Raw genomic sequence first — 22,985 nt, 5'->3', positions numbered from 1 at the left:
TGCCACCCAGGAGCTGATGGAGAACACAGAGCCAGGCTCTTCACCGGGGGCTGGCCAGAGACAAAAGACAATGGGGGCAAGGGGAAAGAGGGGACAGCAGCCACGACAGCAGGAAACCTTTGTTCCCATGGCCTCAGCCACGTGCTGACATGCTGCCCCCTCCCTGTTCTTTGCCATTTGCCAATCCACACCAAATCAAGCCTTGAACCACCTGCTCTGGGCCTCTTGCTGACACCTTGGGCTGCAGACTTGCTGAGATCCTTTCCCATTCAGCTCTCTGATGATGCTGGGACAATGCTGGTCCCTGTTTGAGACTGGAGCAGAGCAGATGGGACTGGAGCCCTCCAGGGCTGTAGGGGACCTGCAGCTTGTGAGGTGCATGAGCACATCTCATCAGCTGGGTCAGTTGAGTACTTTTAAATAATGTCAAACTTTTCCCACCAGGAGAGGCCAGGAATATCCTGGAATTGTACAATGGCAGGAGGAGGAATACTGATCTTCCCTTCTGATTGTGTCACCAATATTCTGTCTCTCATTTCATGTCCTTTTTCATTCAGGAGTTTCCAGATCTCCTGTTTAAATGGCCGTGTCTAAGGACATCTCTTAACAAGAGCAGCTGCATCTGTGTCCTTCCCATTGCTCCCAGACTTCCTCCTCTAGCTGCACTCTGGGCATTCCAAGGTCTATGAAATGAGTGGCTTCACACTTGGAGCTTCAGGGAGTTGTCCAGTCTTTCAGAACTTCAAATAACTCATCATGAAACATCTTAATTGTGTTTATGGCTCTTACAATTCCCTTTGTCTTTATCTAAAAATGTTCCTGTATGGATATCCCTGGTGGATAGTGGGCACGTCAGATGCTGCTGGGTTGTCTCACATTGCTGAGGGAAGAGTTTTGATGTTTTTCAAATGGTATCATGTTTCCATTTGTTCTGTTAGCCATGAAGAGAAACTTGCTGTGCCTCTGAGTGTCCCCAGTTGCTGAGCCCCAAAGGACACAAAGGCGCTGAGTTGTGGTTCCCAGTGCAGTGGTGGCACTTGGAGCTCCCTCCATAGGCACAGCAGAGCTGCCGTGTCCCACAGAGTCCCTGGCAATGCAGGGATGAAGGGAACAGGCCAGGCTGTGGGGATCAGGGCCAGGGCACGGCCAGGGATTTGGGCTGGTTGTGAGGCCAGGGCAGGACGCGGCCCTTGGCCTTGCTGAACCTCATCCAATTGTGCTGGGCCCATGGCTCCAGCCTGCCCAGATCCCTCTGCAGAGCTTCCTGCCCTCCAGCACAGCCACACTCCCAGCCAGCTTGGGCTCCCCTGGCAGCTGCCTGAGGGGGCCCTGGGTGCCCTGGGCCAGAGCAGCAATAAAGAGATTGAACTGAGCTGGCCCCAGCCCTGAGCCCTGGGGACACCCCTGGATGTGGCTCCATTCCTCAGCTGCTCTGGGGGCCAGGGCTGGGATGAGAGCCCAGCCCTGAGATGGGGGGCTTTAGGGACAAAGGCTGATGGATTGTCAGCCATAAACGGTGATAGTAAAAGACTTTAAAATCATAGAAAATTTGGAGAGTGAGGAAGAAAGTTAGGCTTGGCAAGCCTTGGGAAGAGTGTTGAAAGTAGGCCCTGGGAAATGTTAGGCCTTGTGCTTGCTAAGATCCTGTGAAACTGTACCTGTGTAAGCAGTATATGGTAAATGATACAATTGATAGATGTGATTAGATATAATTATTGTTTAAAGAGTCATGAGAAACTATGTTAGGGGTTTGAGGGGGGATCATGAGAAATCTATTCTTGAGTAAAATCAATGTATACAATAGAACAATGAAAGTTTAATAATTAATATATAAGTTATATAACGATAGAGTGTAAAAACATGTTCAGCTCAAAACCAAGATGAGTCAGATTTGGGTCTGTGTACCCCTGACACCCAGAGCTCTTAATAAAGCACCTTCATATAATCATTCCGTGATTATGTGTTCCTGAATGCTAACAAAGGGACTTGATTTTCAGATCTATTCAGAGTGATTTAGGAGGTGCTCAAGATCAATATCAACTGGAGATTGCTGATAGCAATCTATAAACAGGAAAACAAAACTAAGTAGGATAAAAAAAACCCTGCAGTATTTAAAAATATAGTATATTCTTTTTGAATACACTTCTAAAATCTGTATAATTAACTACAGAAGAATTGAAGATATGAAATTAAATTACTCACAGGGGCTAGTCTTGTTGGAGTGGTTTGAAATCTTAATGAGTTTTAGGGACTGAACTCCTGGAGTGAAGAGCTGAAGACTGAACAAGCCTCTGGAGAAGTAAAACTCATCAGGGAACCTCCCTCCAAGTTGCTGAGGATCCATCCTCAGCAGAGCAGGAATGAACAGATCCCAGGCTTTCCAGGCTGCTGAAGAGCTGTGAGCTCACGTGCAGTCCCAGGGGCTCCTTGGTGACATCCCAGGGCTCCTTCATCTTCCTGAGGGTCGTGAGGTGACAGTCCCAGGGCTCCAGGGTGACAACAGAGGTGTCTCCATGCTGCCAAGGAGCCAATTTGTCACAGGCAGCGACAGGAGTCCAGTGGTGACATCCCTGTGCTGCTAAAGAACAGTGAGGTCACCGACACTGCCAGGGGCTCCAGGGTGACATCCCAGCAGTGCCCAGGCTGCCAAAGAGCCGGGATGTCACCGACACTGCCAGGGGCTCCAGGGTGACATCCCAACAGTGCCCAGGCTGCCAAAGAGCCGGGATGTCACCGACACTGCCAGGGGCTCCTGTCATGGGCACAGTGGGAGCTTCAGGCAAAGGTTATTAGAGAAGCTACTGATGGGTCACCAGGTACAGAAAGGACCCCCAACACCCCAATTACACCCCAAGATCCCCCAAGCCACGACCCCGAGGATTTCTAAACTTTTTCTGTGAGAGGAGCCTGGGAGTGGCTGGATCCAGTCCCAGGCCCAGGATTTATAAAGGATTTCTGTGTAAAGGATTATACGGTGGAATTGAACTTTTGTACAACTTTGTCCCTCAACATGAAGAACAGCAAAGCAGAAGCATTTATATACATACAGATAAGATTGATTAGGATCATGACTCAACAAAAAAAATCTTAATCGGAATTATTTACTTCTCTGTATAGTGGCTGTAACATCTATTTTAATGTAGTGCCCCAGGAAAGAAAAAACACTGAGATGAAAGAGGCCCTCAGGCTCCTGAGCTGGACAGAGCTGACCCAGGGGTTTGGACAGTTTGGAGCCTTCATCCCTGAAGACCCCTCAGTGACCACCAGAGTGAACTGCGCATGCCCAGAGGGGTGTGGATCTCATTACCATATGGAATGGGGATGAGAGGAGCCAAGAAATGAATATGCATGAAGCAAATTGTGCAATCCCATGCATATGGAATACCTTGGGGGATAAATAGAGAATGTACGCCTTGTGATGTTTGCACACGTCTTTGGAGGATCAATCCCCCGTGTACCCGGGCACCTGTCAATAATAAATAATCAAACCTACTTTAAAACTCCTGCAGTTTTAGAGTCTTTCCATGTGTCAGTTTTGGGGAGCCAGGCAGGAGTCCTCTCTATCCCCCTGTGGGAGCAGACGGGGGATGGACTCCCCAAGGCGCGCCCCGGGATCTTCTCGGGGTACTCCTCAACTGGTGCGCTCAGCGCAGGGATAGACGAGGAACCTGCTGCCCGTGGATCAAAGGGTTTGTATTATAATCCAGCCTCGGGGGGTCTGGACTAAAGGGCTGCTGCTGCTGAGCCGCAGGGAGACGTCCCTGCGCGTAGCCTCGTCCCTGCTGGGGTAAGGTGGGCTTGCAAGTGACCATGGGTCAGTGAGCGGTGCAGGGACCGCTTGGGCTGATTGCGCGGCCGGCAGGAGGGGACCGGCTGGGGCCGGCAAAGGGGGGTTCATTGACCAAAGGGATTGGCCACTGGCAATTCTGGGGGTGGCTGGAACGAACCCCTGTGTTAATGCTGCTGTTTGGTGAAGTGTGTTATGTCCAGACTTTTGGTTGAGTGTGAGTGACTGAGACTGTAGCTGAGACATGGTTAGGACAATTGGAAGTGTAGTTTGTGACATTCAGAGTGTAGTTTTGGTTCTTCTACTTCATTGCAAGATTTTCAGCAGTCATTTTGTATTTTTGCAGAGCTTTTAGTGATTTGTGTGTATTTCTGTAGCAATAGTGGTCTCTTGTAATAATCCCAGCACACTGGTAACTTTCCTTCACTTTCTGTGTTGGGTACGCTGGGTGTTCAATCTTATTAGTCATAACAAGTGATGGAAGGGCTGAAAGAACGCTACAAGCCTGACAAGGCAAATTAAAGGACTACCTCTGCCCCAGAGGATTGGCCTGGACCCTTGGGAGTTTGTAAACCCAGGGCACCACTGGACAGACAGAGGGAACGAGCTGGTGTTATTAGAGGGAGTTTATCAAACTTCTGCCGGAAAGATCACAGCTTTGGACTGGGAACAGCCCTCTCCTAAAGATCTGGAAATGCCAGAAGGGACAGAAGGGATGCCAGGAATAGTGTGTAATTGTGCTCTTGGGGTGTTTCCCTCACAACAGGGACAACATTTTGCGTGGGTATTATTCCAGTGTAAGGTTTGTGCACCACGCTGGCACTGCTCTTCTGCCCAACAGCCCAGGGGGTGCCCGCAGTGTGAGCGAGGACAGGTTGGTCGTGAGCCTGAGATCTTAAAGCCTGTGTGTGGAAGGACCCATTTTGTGCCTCAGACTTGGGCTGTGCACAAAGAAGAGTGGGAAAAGACTGTGAGAAATTGTGAGTAAAAATGTAGGTAGAAATGGGATAAGACAAGAAGGAGAAGATAATGGAGGCAGGACAGAGCAAAGAGTACTGAGAGCCAGCCCTTATGTGTCTTATGTGTCTTAGCACATTAGAAAGAAATCACAAGCACTGGGGACACTGAGTGTAGAAGAATGCCTTGCTTCTCATGGCCATTGCTCCCTGGAAGGCCTGCACAACCCTGACTTTGAGTTAGCGTGAGTCCTTGGCACAACATTGTGCTAAAGATCAAAGGAAAACTAAGTGCTAATGTGGCAATGAATAGGATGTGAATGTGAAATCTGCAAAATGGATCTTGTGAAGCCCACTAAATGTATCTTATATAGCCTGATTAATGTATCTTATGAGTTCTGCTAGAAGTACCTTATGGAGCTCGGGTGTCATGAGCTGGACCAATACTAATGTGGAAACTGATGCGTGAATAATGGCAATTATCCCATCATAATAGAACAAGTGTCGTGTGTTACCTTACTGAATACTATAAAACTGTAGGTGAAACTGCAATAAAGTGGAACAAGTAGCTACCTCATACTGAGTTGTCTCTTGATTCCTGAACCCCTCTCCTGCAACTGAGAACAAAAAGAGTTCAATAAAATATTGTTCTCACTGGTGGCTGTTGGATCGCCTGGATGACGGTGCAAGGTGGCCCCCAGTAGCACAGCAGAGTACAACACCCTGCTGCAGTTCATGCTTTTCCTTAGACACCAGGGGAAGTGGGATGAGCTTTGGGGTTGTGATATGTTTTTCTCCCTCTGGAATAACCCTGAATGGCAGAGGGACTGTGGGATCAAAGCCCCCTCTGGTCCTTTGGTGTTGGCCCTTGAGAAAGAAAATCAGGCCAACAAAGGGAAGCTCAAACGGTGCTGTTGGAGCTGCAGCCTCGGCCAGAGGTGCATCAGGCTGAGTAAGGCCTATCCAGCAGCAGCCCAGCAAGAACAGAACTGTACTCATTTAATCAGCCCTCCCTTTAGGAGGCAGCAGGAGGAAGAGGTGCACTTGGAAGCTCCATTTGCCCCTCTGCCCCCTCCACACCTGCAAGCTCCATTTCCCCTCCACCTCCTCCCAACAGCTTTAAGGGGGCATCAGCCCCAACACCCCCAGGTAGCCCGACTGCATCCCGGAGCAGAAAGCAGGGACTACAGGCACCCTTGTGGGAAGCAATAGGACCAGAAGGGACAATGGTAGTTCAGGAACCCTTTTCTCCTCTCGACACAGAGGCCTGAGAAAAGGTCACAATGAATTATCAAAGTGACCCAGTAAACACTGCCAAATGTTTACAATATATAGTCAGACAACATAACCCAGATTGAAGTGACACACAATTGTTATTAGATGCATTAACCAAAATGGAGAAACAATTGGTTCTAAAACCAGCAGGGGACCTGGCAAAGGACCATTAGAAAACATTACAAATGGATGGAAAAGAATACTTTCCTCTCCAGGACCCACCATGGGATCCAAATCAGTCGAGTGCAAGGAGAAAGTCAGAAAGCTGCCAGGAGTGGAGAGTGAAGGGAGTGGAGAGGGCTCGACCTAAAACCATGAACTGGGCAGCCTTATATGCAATCAAACAAGGTCCCTGGGAATCTCCCTGGGAATTTCCAGATCCTTGGAAGGACGCGATGCACAGACACACACCACTGGAGCCGGGCTCTGAAGTAGGAATACAGCAGCTAGTTCATCTATTTCTGGAACAATCCACGGGGGACATGAGGTGTAAACTCCAAAAGCTTTGAGGGGCAGATGGGTGAAACTGAGAAGCCTTATTGGAAGAGGCATGGAGAGTTTTCAGCAATTGAGAAGAGGGATATAAGCAAGAAATGGAGAAGCTAGTAGCAGTGGTACAGGAGGAAGGAAAAGGGAAAGGAAGGGATGGACAAGGACCACCCAAACGAGGCCCGTCTCAACTGGGTAGAGACCAATGTGTGTACTGTGGAGAATTTGGTCACTGGAAAAATGACTGTCCAAGGTGGAAGTGAGATGGCCAAAAGAAAGAAGGGAAAGGAGGGGTGGTTGCAGTCACACATCCACAAGAAGACTGAAGGTGACCCGGGGAATCCACCCCAACAGATCCCCTGGTTATAAAAATGAAACTAGGGAAAGAAGAACAAGAAGTAGAATTCTTGGTTGATATTGGAGCAACTTAATTGGTGCTAAATAAGGCCTTGATAGCTGTGAGTTATGAGAATTATGTTATGATCAAAGGGTGTGGTAGTTTAGCATTTAGGGAAAGAAGTGGGAAACCCCCACAGAAGTGATTCCTCTGAGAGAGGCTGTGGGGACTTCCTTCTGTGCTTGAGATCAAGCCAATAGCTGGCCAGTTCTGACAACTGACAGCATTCTGCACCCCTGAAAAGTAACTTCACCTTTGTGAATGCCACCTTTTAAACACCCAAGCCCAGGAACGTGTCTCTTTCTTTGCAGCCTTGAAAGGCAGCAGAGCTGTGGTGTGGCTGGCCCCGCTCCCCCGTGGCCTGTGCGGCCTGGGGGGGCCTGGGCCGGAGCCCAGCTGCTCCCGGGGGGAGATGGAGACTGCGGGATCCCCCCCAGGCCAGGCCAGGCTCTGCTGCGGTGCTGGCTTTCCCGGGAAGCCCTCCGGGTCCCGTTCCAGCGGGGTGGCCAAAGCCTTCCAAGGGGAGCCCCCGGCCCCCAGGCTGGGCCAGGCCACGGCTGATGACACTCGCCAACACCCCCCCTGCCCCCCGGCCCGCACAGACAGCTCCTGAGAGCTGGCACCAGCCACACCTGAAATCCCACACCACCACTGCCTGCCATGGCTTGGGACACATTTAACCCTTGCACTACACACAGGAGACCTGCAGACTTTAATCCTCTCTCCAGGAAAAGAAAAGAACCAAGTGACATGGAAAAAGACAACGTGAAACATCAAGGTCAGAAAAAGAAGGAATCAAGCCTCAGATGGAAGGAGAATGGGGAGATGCTCTAATAAGCTGAAATATTCTTTTGGTAGGGCCATGGAGATGAATAATAATGTTCTGAAAAATAACTCCTTGAATTCATGAAAGATTATTGGGGGAATTGAAGTATTCAAGCTGTAGATCTGGGCAAAGGTATCCATTGATGAAGCCAAGCAGATGGTGGAGTAGCTGTGATCCCATGAGAGCTTGAACAGAGAGAGAGGGAGATGAGAGCTGATGAAGACCCTTAGTCCCCAGGGAGAGAAGAAGAAAACCTCTATTCTCAGAGATGAAGAAGAGTTTTGCCTTTGAATAACTCATCCTTAAAATAATACCCCTTAGCTCATGGCCCATGGACACACCTCTGAGTAGTGTGAAAATGGGAGGAGAGGGCAGAGTTTGTGCCCGGGTGACTGCCATTTGTAGAAATGAAAGGGCACGAGAAAACTGTTTCTTGTAGAGATCTCTCCATGGCATGAAAAGAGCAAACTCCTCTCCCTGCACAGACTGATGAAAAGACTATTGTACAGTTGGCACACTCAGGCACTCCTGACAGGACTTGTGCTCCAGACCCCTCAGCAGCCTTGTTGCCCTTCTCTGGACACGCTCCAGCCCCTCCATGGCCTTCCTCAACTGGGGGCCCAGGACTGGACACAGCACTCGAGGTGTGGCCTCAGCAGTGCCCAGCACATGGGAAGAATCCCTGCCCTGCTCCTGCTGGCCACACCATTCCTGATCCAGGCCAGGGGCCATTGGCCTTCTTGGCCACCTGGGCACACTGCTGCCTCATGTCCAGCCTGCTGTCCATCAGTGCCCCAGCTCCCTTTCTGCCTGGCCGCTGTCCAGCCACTCTGGCCCCAGCCTGGAGCACTGCAGGCCTTGTTGTGGCCAAAGTGCAGGAGCCGGCACTTGGTCTTGTTCAACCTCACCTTGTTGGCTTTGGGCCCTGCATCCAGCCTGTCCAGCTCCCTGTGCAGAGCCCTCCTGCCCTCCAGCACATCCACACTCCCAGCCAGCTTGGTGTCAGAATGGTTCCATGAGGCCCTGCAGTGTCACAATGGTCTCCACGGTTCCATGACACTCCGTGGAGTCACAGTGGATCCTTGGTGCTTTGGGCCCTGCAGTGTCACAGTGGATCCTTGATGCTTTGGGCCTCAATTGGATGATGATTTTGTGAACCCTGCCTTTTACCCTCCCCATGGTATCTCTTATTAGCCTTGTACCCTGATGCTTTGTACCCTCCCTTTGAACCACCTCTCTATTTCAGCTGTTGCACGCTCACATTTTCTGTCTTTTGCCTCCAAGGTTCCCCAGAGCAATAAATCCTCTATTATCCCATACAAAAGACCTCCCTCTCGTCCTTGCCTCCTCAGAGCACAGACTGACAGCCAAAAGCCGTAGAGTGAGTACTCTAGTCACACCTGGGCTCATCCTGCTCCTGGGGTGTGACCCACTCCTGTGCAGGCCCAAGTGACAGAGCCAGATCAGCTCCCGTGAGATGTGATATATTCTCCTCCACAGAAGCAGCAAGGTTAAGCTCTCATTCAGCTTTCACCTCTCTACTTTTCTTTCTGCAGGACCTAATGACATCCATAAACTTTTCCTGAGTTGCCTGTCCCTGTGTCCAAAGGTGATGCACCCTCATCTTTTTCCTGAGTTCCTGCAAAAGCTCTCTGCCCAACCAGGCCAGGCATTTTCCTCACTAGCTCACTCTGGTGTTGGAGTCTGAGATACAGAGTGTGTGCCCTTGTTTCTAATACTTAGTTCTAGGATTCAAAGAAACACTGAATTTCATATGACATGAAATTCATGAGCATGTTTTCATGGTGATACATGAAAACAAATGTTAAAGTTAGATAGGAAAAGTGTAAGTGTGTAGATTAGAAAGTTCCTTAAATCACTGGGTGAAAAAGTAGTTTAGAGAACAGGAGACAAGATGGAAGATTTAGGGTGTTGTCTCTTGTCCTTCTTCTTTCTTCTTCATGTTCTTCTCCGAGGGGTTTTTGGGCAGTAGTAAGTGATTGGGTCAAAAATGCCGCAGTGCAGCGCACAGGTATTGGATCATTGGGTCACTAAGAAAAATAATTTAGTTGGCATCTGCTAATTGGGTAAATGGACATATAAAAGACCTGAAGAGGATCTTTGTTAGCCATTTTACCAATTTTCTATCATAGTGCACATAGCTCCTTGTACCTTGCAATGCTGATAAGAAAAGAATAACAACTGAGCCCGAACAAGAGAAAACTGCCTCCCTCTCGTCAATCTTCAGTTCAGAGGGAAAAAGAACCTAATCCAAAAGTCCTTAACGATACAAATGGCTTCCAAACTTGGGGCACTTTGAACTGAAGGCTCCTGAAAAACAAAAAGAAGACAGCAGAAAGCTGGAAAACTCCCTGGAAAGGGGAAAAAGAAGATCTCGGTAATCCCGGTGCTGGTGAGAGCGGACAAGCCAAGCCAGACGTCTGTGAGCTGTGGAACGGATCACGGATAGAGGAGCTGAGAGAAAGCTGACCCTCAGGTCAGGTAAGCCGTCAAAAGGGAGCAAAAATATGGGAAACATGTCCAAACCTGAGGGGGAGGTTTTGGCTGTCTTGGAAGCTATGGTAAAGGAGCACCCGATCTCTGTATCCACGGAGGAGCTTAAAAGCCTTCTATCCTGGGTACGGGCAGAATTCCCTAACGTGGATTCACAGAAAATTTTTACCCCAAGCCTGTGGGAGAAGATAAACGTGAGAATATATGAAAAAACCACTCTGAGAGACCAGGCAGCGACTGAACTTCTAATGGCTTCTGCAGTGCCTTATGAAGTCATGGCCAGTAAATGGGACTCTGGAACTCAGGCAAGGGACATGATGGCTCCAGAAAAACAGAAGGGTTTGTCCCAGTCAGATGCGGAATCCTTGTTCCCGCACGCTGTAAAGTCTGTGGCAGCCTTCCTGAATTCCACCGTAGCACAGGGAATGTCTAAGCCTGTTGAAAGCCCAGAGAAACAACTATACAGAGACGAGGAGGCGATTCTAAAACGCGGGCAGAATCTGCAAAAAGGGGCCTTGGAGCTTTTGCAAGAGTGTCTGAGCTCTCTCGGAGCTGTTCCAGCGCTCGGTGCGCTGCTGCAGGCAGAAGAGGGAGGGGAAACTTCCTTGGCCGCCTGCGTGCCGGCAGCCGAGTCCCTTTCCGGCCCCAGGGGGGTGGAGGGGACAGCCCTGTCCCCCCCGGGAGGGTTCGGGAGGGTTCGGCCCGACCCAGAGCGGTCCGGGACCTCCACGGGCACGGCGGCCCCTGCGCCCCGCCTGCCAGGGCTGGGCCTGCAGCCACAGCTGTCAGTCAAAGTGACGTCACAGTGACGCAACCACCGCCGCAGCTCCAGACCCCGCCTGCGGCACCGCCCCCAGGCGCTGCAGCGCCGCTTTTCAAATTGAATTGGCTTTGCAATACAGCTGCAGCACAGCAACAACAGCTGGGAAAAACAACAGCTCCACCGCAGCAGATGGTTTCACTGGATACCACACAAAGCCAAGAGCCTTTGGAGCACAGCCCTGCTCATGCACAGTTCTTTCACTCTACAAATCCTCCCACAGACATGGGCTCGGGGTTACGGGACAGGGCAATACAAAGTCCAGCATCTCTGGAATGGCTTCAGAAAAATAGCCGAAAGGCAAAAATCAAAAGCATTGTAAGATGCATTGCTGGCTAATCTGCAAATGATTGCAGTCAGTTAAGCTTCAGAAAGAAGCCCCTATTGAAGTGCCTTCAAAAATGGATCAAAAAGTTTAAAAATGTTGCAGAATAGAATATATATGGATGTTGTATTTCTCATGATATCTGCTAGTTTTGTTTTTACAGAATAACAAAGAAAATGATGATACTTATGCATCCCAAAAATTTAAAAGATTTTTCTTCTGTTTCAGTATTCCCAATACATGAAAGTTTTGAAAATGTTATCTTCTCTATACATCTACTGATAATGTAACATTGTATGATATGGAGTGATCAAGTATTATTACTGTAGTTATAGTTAATTTGTGCAAGATTTGAGTTGAAAGATCATATGATTAACCCTACAGAAAAAGGATTGAATGACAGGTGTCATAGGGTAGCTTTACCTTTAAGACAGCTTGGAGGGAGAGGAAGTTGAAGCTGCTGGTGGCTGATGGGAGTTTTTCCCTCCTGACCAATTATCGGTCATTTTCAAGAATTGACAGCAGATCTGACCATTAAAAAGTGAATTCAACTTGTAAACACCCCCTTAAGAAGTACAGACAGAATTCTCTTGTTCTCTTTGGTTTCCGGCTTCGGACAAGGTAGCAGGCTCTGTCTTGGCCTCCTCCCCCCCTCTCCAGGCCTACAAGGCCGCGGGGTGGAGGGGGGGGGGAGGTGGAGGAAGAGAAGCAGCGCTGGCCAGCCGAGCTTGGTTTTCAGTTTTTGCTGCTAGACTGAAACTTAACACCATGAACTCTTGCAGTTTTCCTAAAGCTTTTAATTCTTTTACTACCTGGATAAACATACAGATTACTCCTTTTCTCAGAAAGACAGAGAGAGAGAGACAATCAACATAGAGGAGACATCACAGAACCACCAAAAACAGTGAAGAAAAGAGTTAAGTTTAAATAAGAAAGAGAGAATAAGGAGATGCTTTACAGCTGAAATATCTTTCTGTTAAAGCTATGGAGATGGACAATAATAGTATAAAAAGACTCCTTTAATTCATGATAAGAGTATTAGGAGGAGTGAGATATTCAAAGTGTAACTTTTGAGCAGAAGAGAGACAGAGAGTGTGCTTGTGATACTGTGAGTTGCTGGAATTGAGTTGAGTGAAGATTTTGAAGCTTTGAGGGCAAAGAGAAAACTGTTTTCCAGGAAGGCTCACAGAGACAAATGAAGAAGACTTCTGCCTTTGAATAACTTATCCTTAAAATAAGATTCCTAAACTCTGTGACCCATACACACCTTGGAGATGTGAAATGGGAGGAGAAGATCTAATGACAGATTTCTGGGCAGCTGGCATTAGAGAAATAGAAAACTATGATGAAAAATAGTTTTCTCGTGAGAAACTCCGTAAGCTAACAGAAAGAGACTTCTGTTTCTCTACAAAGACTGATGAAAGACTGTAGCAAGAATTAAGACTGTTTTTAACCACCAAAGTCCTAAAGTTATTTGTCTCTATGTTGTCATGTGTACAGAGAAATAGTTAAGATGTAGAAGATAAGGAGGTTTTCTGAAAGTTTATTCTGGTATTCTCATTCTTGTAGTTTGTTAATAAACTGTCTTTATTCCTTTAAGTCTTAAGCCTGTTTTGCTCTTGTTTTAATCCATATCTCACAACAAAAAAATAAGTAGTTTTTTAGTTACTGGTTTAAAACCACGACGAGATGCTTTATAAGCTGAAATATTTTTCTGTTAAAGCTATGGAGATGGCCAATAGAGTCTTGAAACAAACTCCTTTAATTCGTGACAGAGTATATAGAGAGGAATGGAGTGTTCAAAGTTTGGATTTTGAGCAAAAGGTGGAGTAATTGTGATACAGTGAGGTACTGGAACAGAGTGAGATAAAGTAATAGCTGAAGATTTGAGGCCTTAAGAGCCAATGAGAAAACTGCTTCCAGGGAAGCTCACAGAAACAGATGAAGAGAACTTTTGCCGTTGAATAACTCATCCTTAAAAATGACATCCCTAGACTCATTGACCCATACACACCTCAGAGTGATGTGAAATGGGAGGAGTGAACTGATGACAGATTTCCAGGCAGCTGGCATCAGAAAAATAGAAATCTATAACAGAAATAGCTTTCTTGTGGAAAACTGCATAGATTTGCAGAAGAAGACTTCTGTTTCTCTACAAAGACTGATGAAAAGACTCTAGCAGGAATTGGGACTGTTTTGAACACCAAAGTTCCAAAGTTTTTTGTCTCTATGTTGTCATGTGAACAAGGGAATGGTGGGTAGTAGGGGATAAAAAGGGTTTTCTGGAAGTTTATTCTAGTGTTCTTATTCTTGTCGTTTTGTTAATAAACTTTCTTTAGTGCTTTTTAGGTTTTAAGCCAGTTTTGCTCTTCCTCTAAGCCATATCCACAGCAAAGAATTAAGTGAGTCTTCTAGTAATTTTTTAGTTACTGCTTTAAAACCACAGCAGGGGGGAGGAAAGGTTTCTGGAGGTTTTGTTCTTGTTTCTTATTCTTGTAGTCCTGTTCATAAAGTGTCTTTATTCCTATTCAATTTTAAGCCTGATTTGCCCTTCTCCTATTCCATATCTCACAGCAAGAAAGAAGGAAGTACTCTGGTGATTTTAGCTGGAGCTAAAACCCAGCACACTCAGCCACTCCTGACAGGACTTGTGCTCCAGACCCCTCAGCAGCCTTGTTGCCCTTCTCTGGACACGCTCCAGTCCCTCCATGGCCTTCCTCAATTGGGGGCCCAGCACTGGACACAGCACTCGAGGTGTGGCCTCAGCAGTGCCCAGCACAGGGGAAGAATCCCTGCCCTGCTCCTGCTGGCCACACCATTCCTGATCCAGGCCAGGGGCCATTGGCCTTCTTGGCCACCTGGGCACACTGCTGCCTCATGTCCAGCCTGCTGTCCATCAGTGCCCCAGCTCCCTTTCTGCCTGGCCGCTGTCCAGCCACTCTGTCCCCAGCCTGGAGCACTGCAGGCCTTGTTGTGGCCAAAGTGCAGGAGCCGGCACTTGGTCTTGTTCAACCTCACCTTTTTGGCTTTGGGCCCTGCATCCAGCCTGTCCAGCTCCCTCTGCAGAGCCCTCCTGCCCTTCAGCACATCCACACTCCCAGCCAGCTTGGTGTCAGAATGGTTCCATGAGGCCCTGCAGTGTCACAATGGTCTCCACGGTTCCATGACACTCCGTGGAGTCACAGTGGATCCTTGGTGCTTTGGGCCCTGCAGTGTCACAGTGGATCCTTGGTGCTTTGGGCCCCAATTGGATGATGATTTTGTGAACCCTGCCTTTTACCCTCCCCAGGATATCTCTGATTAGCTGATGCTTTGGACCCTCCCTTTGAACCACCTCCCTTTTTCAGCTGTTACACGCTCACATTTTCTGTCTTTTGCCCCCAAGATTCCCCAGAGCAATAAATCCTCTATTATCCCATGCAAAAGACCTCCCTCTCGTCCTTGCTCCCTCAACTTCCAGAGGAGCATTTCCCTGAGGAGGACTTTCCTTCAGCCCCTGTCCGGTGGACCAAAGGAGGGTGAGTGTACCCCAAGTTAGGCTGAGGGTGCTCACAAGTTGTGGGAAGGGTGCATTGCTCCCTGGGGGTGCTGGAGGGGGGGCCACGAACCTACAGGCCAGGATAGTTGGCTGTGGAAAGCACCCTGTCCCTGAGACTGGCCCTGGAACTTTGATCTTTAGTTTGTTAAGTTGTTGCTTTTGCTGCAGGAGAGGGTGGATTTTTGCTGTGCTGGCAGCTTAACATCAAGCAAAATGGGTGCAAAATTGCTAGCACAGCAGAGAGGGATCTATTTTCCAATTTTGAGAGTGGTGTAATAAATGGAATTGATTTGTGCTAACTAAATTTTAACTGTTATTGAAGTTATTATAAGAAGCAACCAAAAGAATCAGTGTTACAAGGCAGATGCACCCCTTTACAGATGTTACATGTTAAAACTGAGGTACAGGATGTAGTTTGGAAGATAAGTGATGTCCCAAGAGGAAAATGGCCTTGAGATGGACAAAATTAGAATGACTTTAGGCATTGGCCTAAAAATCAGTAAATATCAGACTAATGAGTAGACTTACATAACAACGCTTAGTACGCATACACAAACCTAAAAGGTTATCCAAAGGACAACGAGGAAGAGGAGAAGCCTTTGCCAAAAGACCCCAAAAGCAGACTGAAGACCCCCTAACAACAAGTGGAGCATGTGCTGTGAACAATAGTGACGTACAGTTGGAAAAACAGGAAATAGAATGAAACTTATGGGAAATTAATGAATATGTATCAGCATACAGTATACAAGTTTAGCTTGAAGGGCTTTGTTTTGTATGTGAGGCAGGGTGGGAAGCCTCCGTACCCCGGTCAGTTCTGTGTGTGAGGTGGGGTAACAAGCCCTCCCCATACCCCAGTGAGTTTTGCTTATGTTTTAATCATATTTAATTACTGGCAAATTATATATATAAATTGTAAATTTTTTGCTAAATTGTATTCTTCTACTAAACTGTATTCTTTTATACCAAATTTCTATACAATTTACAAAATTGTATTAATTTTTATTTAAACTGCCATTGACCCAAAGGACCTAGCTGTCAAAAGTCTAATTTCATTTATAGCAATGCCATGGCTGTGTGTGCCAGGAGCCAGCAGTCAGTGGGGCACAGGGATGCTCCAAGGGACTTGGAGTTTTGTTTCTGCTCCTTGAGCAGCTTCACCCTTCCCTCAGTGCTTGAGGGTCCTGGGCTCAGCCCCAAATCCAGCCTGGGGTTCATTAAAATGCAGAAAACCTCGGGGGCTCTTTCTCTTCCTTCCATTGTCTTCAAGTTAAAGCTTGTGCAGCTGCTTGGAGTCAGTTTGGAGCTCTAAAAAATGGAATTGATAATAAATTTGTGCTAACTGAATTGTAACTCCTATTAAAGTTATTATTAGAAATGATCAAGAATCAGTGTTATAAAGCAGATGTACCCCTTTACAGATGTTACATGTCAAAATTAAGGTACAGGATGTAGTTTAGAAGATAAATGGTGTCTTAAGACCAAAATGGCCTTGAGATGGACCAAAATTAGAATTTTGGGCCTAAAGATTCGAAAATATCAGACTAATTAGTAGACTTCCATAACACAATGCTTAGTACATACGTGCAAACCTGCAAGGTTATCCAAAGGGCAACTAGGAAGAGGAGAAGCCTTTGCCAAAAGACCCCAAAAGCAGACTGAAGACCCCCTAACAACAAGTGACACATGTGCCATGAAGAAAAGCGACGTAGAGTCAGAAAAATCGGAAATAGGAGGAAACCTATGGCAAACATTAATGAATATGTATAAGCATACAGTATACAAGTTTAGCTTAAACTGCTTTGTTTCATACGTGAGGTGGGGTGAGAAGCCCCCCCCGTACCCTGGTCAGTTTTGCTTATGCTTTAACCATTTGTAACCACTGGCCAATTATACTCACATATATATAGAAATATATACCTGAATATATCTACTAAATTGTATCTTTTTTTACTTAATTGTATTATTTTACTATATTGCATTATTTTATTATTTTGTATCCAATTTATTAAAGTATATTATCAATGAATGAGATTGATTGTTTGGAAAGTTGAAAGTTATTTATGACAATTTGGTGCCCTAACCTGGGAATTCCAGTCTAGGGGAAGAACAGCTAATCATGGGAAGGAGCTCCCCACCAGTCTTTTAAGGTGGTCCCAAGGTTAGTTCGTGCTCCCTTGGAAATAGGAGTTTCAATTAGGATAAAGCATTAGCAAGAGAAACTAGCAGTAGGAAGCGCACAGAAGAGCTCCCGCAGAGTGCCGGCCAGAGATAACGGTGCCTGTAAAACGTCTTGTGCACAAGAACCGGGTGGGCAAACGGAGTGTGTGAGTGCCATGGGGCTGGGCAGGGGGGAGCTGTGTGCCTGTGTGTGTGTGCAGGGTCTGAGACGGGGCTGGGCAGCCCGGACCCCCAAAGGGAGTGCAGACCTCCAATGAACCACGTTTTCGGCTCTCCGCCAGGAGACCAGAAAGGAAAGGAGGGAAGTGAAAGAGAAGAACGAGTGAAAATCCCCGGGAAGGACGGGAGGGAGAGTCCCAGTCTTAAAACTTACAGCAAAGTCTTTGGGGAGGAGGGAGCGATCTGATCGCTGAGTGAAGGGACTCAGGAGGAGAGTGATTGAGTCAGGTTCAACTTTCTTGGGGAAAGAAGAAAATAGTAGGCAATTTAAGTACGTAGTTAAGAGGGATTGTGAAGGGAAGTAGCCAGAAAGAGTCAAAGCTGGGGGGAAGAAGAACGAAGAGAATTAGGTGGGAGGCAAATAGTTGGCAAAAAGAACAGAATAATATTAAGGTAGGGGGAAGATTGAACCACAGAGTGAGTGAGAGGGATCAAGATTCTCCTGGTACTGGAGATTTCTTGGTTGCCAGAAATGGGTTCAAGGGAGAGTAAGTCCTTGAACCCAGGGGCTGTGAATTATAAGGGGAATTCGCAAGAGCGCAGAATACCTGAGAACCGTGAGGGGGTTTCTCGGGGGGGAGCATTCCTCAGGACAGTCCACTGGGGATGGTGTTAAGAGTTTGGGATACATGGGAATCCCAGAGAGGAAAAAGTAAACAGAAAATGATTAATTATTGCATGTTTAAATGGACAAAATAAATGATCTGAAAAGATAATTTATATTGGCTGAAGTTTGGATCATTTGAAGATTGGATTTGTCAAGCTTTAAATCCGTATGTGAATTCAAGAGAGCCTTTTAACCAGGAAGAGAGTGATTATGCTGCCCTGTGGCTTCCCCGGGGGAAGGATGAAGTGATTACTAGGAAACAGGGAAGTGAGGGTTATTCGTTGTATCCTTTACAAACTAAAGGGCAAGTAGCCAAGAAAGATAGACAGGAACCACCATGGGATCTGATAGATCATCTCCCACCCCCTTACAGGCAATCTGATCAGCCCGTTCAGCCCCAAGCCCCCAAAATCCCTCCTGTAAATGCAAATGCACCCCCCATTCAGGAAGAGCCAGTGGCACACAGAACTAGAGGTAGAGGGGGACGGGGAGAAGGAAGGGACGAGGGAGACAGGGAGACAGAAAGGGAAGGTCAGTTATACCCCCTTAGGGAAGTTCCGATGGCAAATGCGGGGCCAGAGCAGGGACCTATCGGTTATGTGAGTGTTCCTCTAAACACAGGGGATGTCAGAGAATTCAAGAAGGAGATGGGAAAGTTGTTAGAGGATCCTAGTGGAGTGGCAGAGAGATTAGATCAGTTCTTGGGGCCGAACATATACAGCTGGGTAGAACTGCAGTCTATCTTAGGAATCTTGTTTACCATGGAAGAAAGAGAGATGATGAGACATTTGGGAATGCGAGTCTGGGATAGGGAACATCAGGGGCCAGAGCGGGGAGACCAGAAATGGCCTGTGCAAGATCCAAACTGGAATAATCAGGAGGCGAGAGATAGACAGAATATGAGGGATCTTCGGTGGATGACTATCAGAGGAATCCAAGAGGCAATGCCTAGGGGACAAAACACAGGGAAAGCTTTGAATGAGCATCAAGGAAAGGATGAATCCCCAGCAGACTGGTTGGAGAGACTAAGAAAAGACCTGTGATAATATTCAGACATAGACCCTGACACTGCAGCAGGGCAGGTCCTTTTGAAGACTCAATTTGTAGCTAAGTCTTGGGGGGACATTAGGAAGAAGCTGGAGAAATTAGAAGATTGGCAAGAGAGGGGGCTTCAGGAATTGTTAAGGGAAGCACAGAAAGTGTATGTAAGAAGGGATGAGGAAAAGCAAAAGACGAAACACGGATTTTGATAGCAGCAGTTAAAGAAACACAGGTAACTATGGAAACAGGGAAGCTCACAGAAAAGTTTAAGCAATAGAAGAAGGTGGGTTCCGCCTCTGGAGATACAAGACCCGTATGTTTTTCTTGTCACCAAAAAGGACACTTGCAACATTCCTGTCCTGCCTCAGGGGGTACAGGACCCACCTGTTTTTATTGCCACAAAAAGGGACATCTGATGAAATCCTGCAAAAAGAGACAACAGGATGAAAAAATGTTTCAGGGGGACTAGGAGAGTCAGGGGCCCTATTTAGTGAGGACCAAAACATCAGAAGAGCCCTTGGTAAAATTAAAAATAGGTCCTCATAGTGAAGAAATTACATTTTTAGTTGATACAGGAGCTTCTAGGTCTACAGTAAAAAAATTACCACAGGGATGTGAGTTAAGTCGTGAACGCATCCCAGTCATTGGTGTTAAAGGAGAAGCTTTTCAAGTTCCTATAATTAAGAATGTGCAAATAGAAACAGATAAAAAGTTTGAGTTAAATGATTTGTTGTTGATACCTGAGGCTGATAATAATTTATTAGGAAGGGATCTAATAATAGCCTTAGGGATTAAAATAAAACCTCACGAAGGAAAACTTAGAATTTATTCCTTAATCGAGGAAAATAAATTAGAGATTAGTAACACTGTGTGGTATTCTGGTGAAATAGGAAAACTCAACATTCAGCCCATCAAAATTGAAGTACAGAACCCGGAAATTCCAATTCGAGTAAAACAATACCCAGTATCATTAGAAAGTTGGAAGGGATTGAAACTGGTAATTGAGAATTTAGTTGGTCAAGGGGTTTTAGAACCTCGTATGTCCCCACATAATACCCCCATTCTGCCGGTAAAGCAGCCTGACGGCAGCTATCGACTAGTTCAGGATCTCCGAGCAGTGCATCAAAGGACCGTCACACGCTTCCCGGTAGTCGCCAATCCATACACATTATTAAGTCAAATACCCCCTAATTACACCTGGTACAGTGTAGAAGACTTAAAGGATGCCTTTTGGGCTTGTCCTCTGGACGAGGGCAGTAGGGAATATTTTGCTTTTGAATGGGAAGACCCTGACACAGGCAGGAGAGAGCAGTTAAGGTGGGCTGTATTACCCCAAGGTTATACTGAATCACCAAATCTTTTTGGGAGGGTGTTAGAAAATCTCTTCAAGTCCTTTGAAATGCCCAAAGGAATTAAGTTATTACAGTATCTTGATGATTTGGTAATAGCAGGAGAAACAGAAGAAGAAACCACAAAGGATACTATTAAGCTTTTAAATTTTTTAGGAGAAAATGGCCTGAAGATATCCAAGTCAAAACTGCAATTTGTGGAGTCAGAAGTACAGTACTTAGGTCATTGGATTTGTAAGGGGAATTAAAAACTAGACCCTGAAAGGGTTTCAGGGATACTAAACCTGGGACCCCAAAGTCTGAAAGAGAAATAAGACAGAGAATTCCTGGGTCTTTTGGGGTACTGTAGGCAGTGGATAGAAGGGTTTAGTGGAAAAGTGAATTTTTTATAAGAATAATTAACCACAAATCACTTGAAATGGACTAAAAAAGACCAGGAAAGCTTTGAGCAAGTTAGAGAAGCATTATTGCAGGCCCCTGTACTAAGCCTTCCTGACTCAGATAAGCCTTTTCAATTATTTGTTAATATAGCCAATCAAACGGCTTATGGAGTGTTGACCCAAGATTGAGCAGAAAGCTGAAAACCTGTGGGATATTACTCCAAGTTCTTAGATCCAGTTAGTAAAGGTTGGCCAACATGCTTACAAGCTCTGGTAGCAACAGCTGTGTTAGTGGAAGAAGCCCAAAACCTTTGGAGCACTGCTAGAAGTATACACCCCCCACAATATTAGGAGAATTCTTGCTCAGAAAGCTGAAAAATGGTTGACTGATAGCCAAATATTAAAATATGAGGCTATTTTGATAACTTCCCCAGAACTGGAACTAAAAGTGACAAATGTACAAAGCCCTGCTCAGTTTCTATATGGAGACCCAGGGGAGGGATTAATACATGACTGCAGAGAAGTTCTAGAATTGCAAACAAAAATACACCCAGACGTAAGAGAACAAGAATTACAAACAGGGGATAAATTATTTATAGATGGGTCATCTCGAATAATAGACGGAAGAAGAAAATCTGGGTATGCCATAATCAGTGGAGAAAAACTGGAGGTAAAAGAATCGGCTCCTCTTAGCCCGTCCTGGTCAGCACAAGCCTGTGAGCTCTAGGCACTGTTACCTGCATTGCAGTTATTGAGAGATGGGGAAGGGACTATTTATACAGACTCCAAATGTGCCTTTGGAGTAGTGCATACCTTTGGAAAAATCTGGAAAGAAAGAGGACTTATAAATACTCAGGGGAAAGAATTAATACATCGAGGGTTAATAATTCAGATACTCGAAGCTTTGGAAGGTCCAAAAAAGACAGCAGTAGTTCATGTAAAAGGCCACCAGAGGGGGAGAGATATTAAGACACAGGGAAATAATTTCGCTGATGAAGAGGCAAAGAAAGCATCCCTAAAGGAGAACAAAAGTGTAATTATGACTTTTCAGGAAGTAGGAATACAAAATGAAACACCATCTTTTTCTGAGGCAGAAGTAGAAGCTATAAAGGGACTGGGAGCCACTCTTAAGGAAGGACAATGGACTCTTCCTGATGGTAGGAATATGATACCAAAGTCTCTGGCCCAACAGATCCTTGACAACTTACATCGACAGACTCACTGGGGAACAAGAGCACTTTGTGATCAATTCCTAAAATTTGATGGTTGTATTGGAATATTTGAGATTGGAAAACAAGTTACCCCGGGATGTATAACTTGCCAAAAAGTAAATAAAAGGGCGCTAAGGAGTCGTTTTCTGGAGGCCCTCAGATGGCCTACAGGCCTTTTGAAAAGATTCAAGTGGATTTTACTGAACTACCCAGAATGGGCCAATGGAAATATTTATTAGTTATAGTAGATCAATTAACTCAGTGGGTGGAAGCATATCCTGCAGCTCCAGCTACAGCTCAAACAGTAGCAGAAATTTTGTTGGAACATATTATCCCAAGATTTGGATTAGTACAAGTTATTGATTCAGATCAGGGTACTCACTTCACTTCAGGGGTAATCAAAAGTTTAAGTCAGGCATTAGGAATTACTTGGGAATATCACACCCCGGGGCATCCTGAGACCTCAGGACGAGTTGAAAGGATGAATCAAACTATAAAACAGCAACTAACTAAAAATTACAGAAACCAAATTGCTGTGAACCAGGTGTCTTCCTTTATCTCTGTTAAATATTAGAACCAAGCCCCACTCTGAAACAGGGATTTCACCGTATGAGATGTTATATGGATTGCCTTATCCCCAAGGCATGATGATGAATCCTTCACTAGTCGGGGACAAAACCATCCAGGGATATATTACAACCATTGCCAGAAATTTGAGAGAGTTGAGAGAAAAAGGCATTTTAGCTCAGAAAATTCCCCTCGACTTCCCAATACATTCTATTCAACCAGGACAATATGTGTTGATAAAATGCTGGAAAGGGGAAAGTCTAGAACCTCGGTGGGAAGGACCATTTCTTGTTCTTTAACCACAGAAACCGCAGTTTGAACAGCAGAAAAAGGCTGGACTCATGATTCACGGGTAAAAGGACCTATACCAAATAAAAACTGGAAAATTATTTTGACACCAGGAGACCTAAAAGGAAAATTGAAAAAGAGTTAAAACAAATGGAATCATTTTACTAAAGTCTGAAAAGAAAACAGCCTAAAATGAACTTGTAACTGATCAACACATG

General features: G+C 46.0%; 1 protein-coding gene across 1 annotated transcript in view; it reads left to right on the top strand.

Moving 5' to 3' along the window:
• Positions 1 to 22,985, top strand: part of LOC147649057 (uncharacterized) — a 400,363-nt gene that overhangs the window by 292,678 nt on the left and 84,700 nt on the right. The gene's annotated exons all lie outside the window — the stretch shown is intronic.

Source organism: Cyanistes caeruleus, chromosome 28 (assembly GCF_971803275.1).
Source record: "Cyanistes caeruleus chromosome 28, bCyaCae1.hap1.1, whole genome shotgun sequence".
Lineage (NCBI taxonomy): Eukaryota > Metazoa > Chordata > Aves > Passeriformes > Paridae > Cyanistes > Cyanistes caeruleus.
The sequence above is the reverse complement of the archived record's forward strand: the minus strand, read 5'-3'. Positions and strand labels throughout refer to the sequence as shown.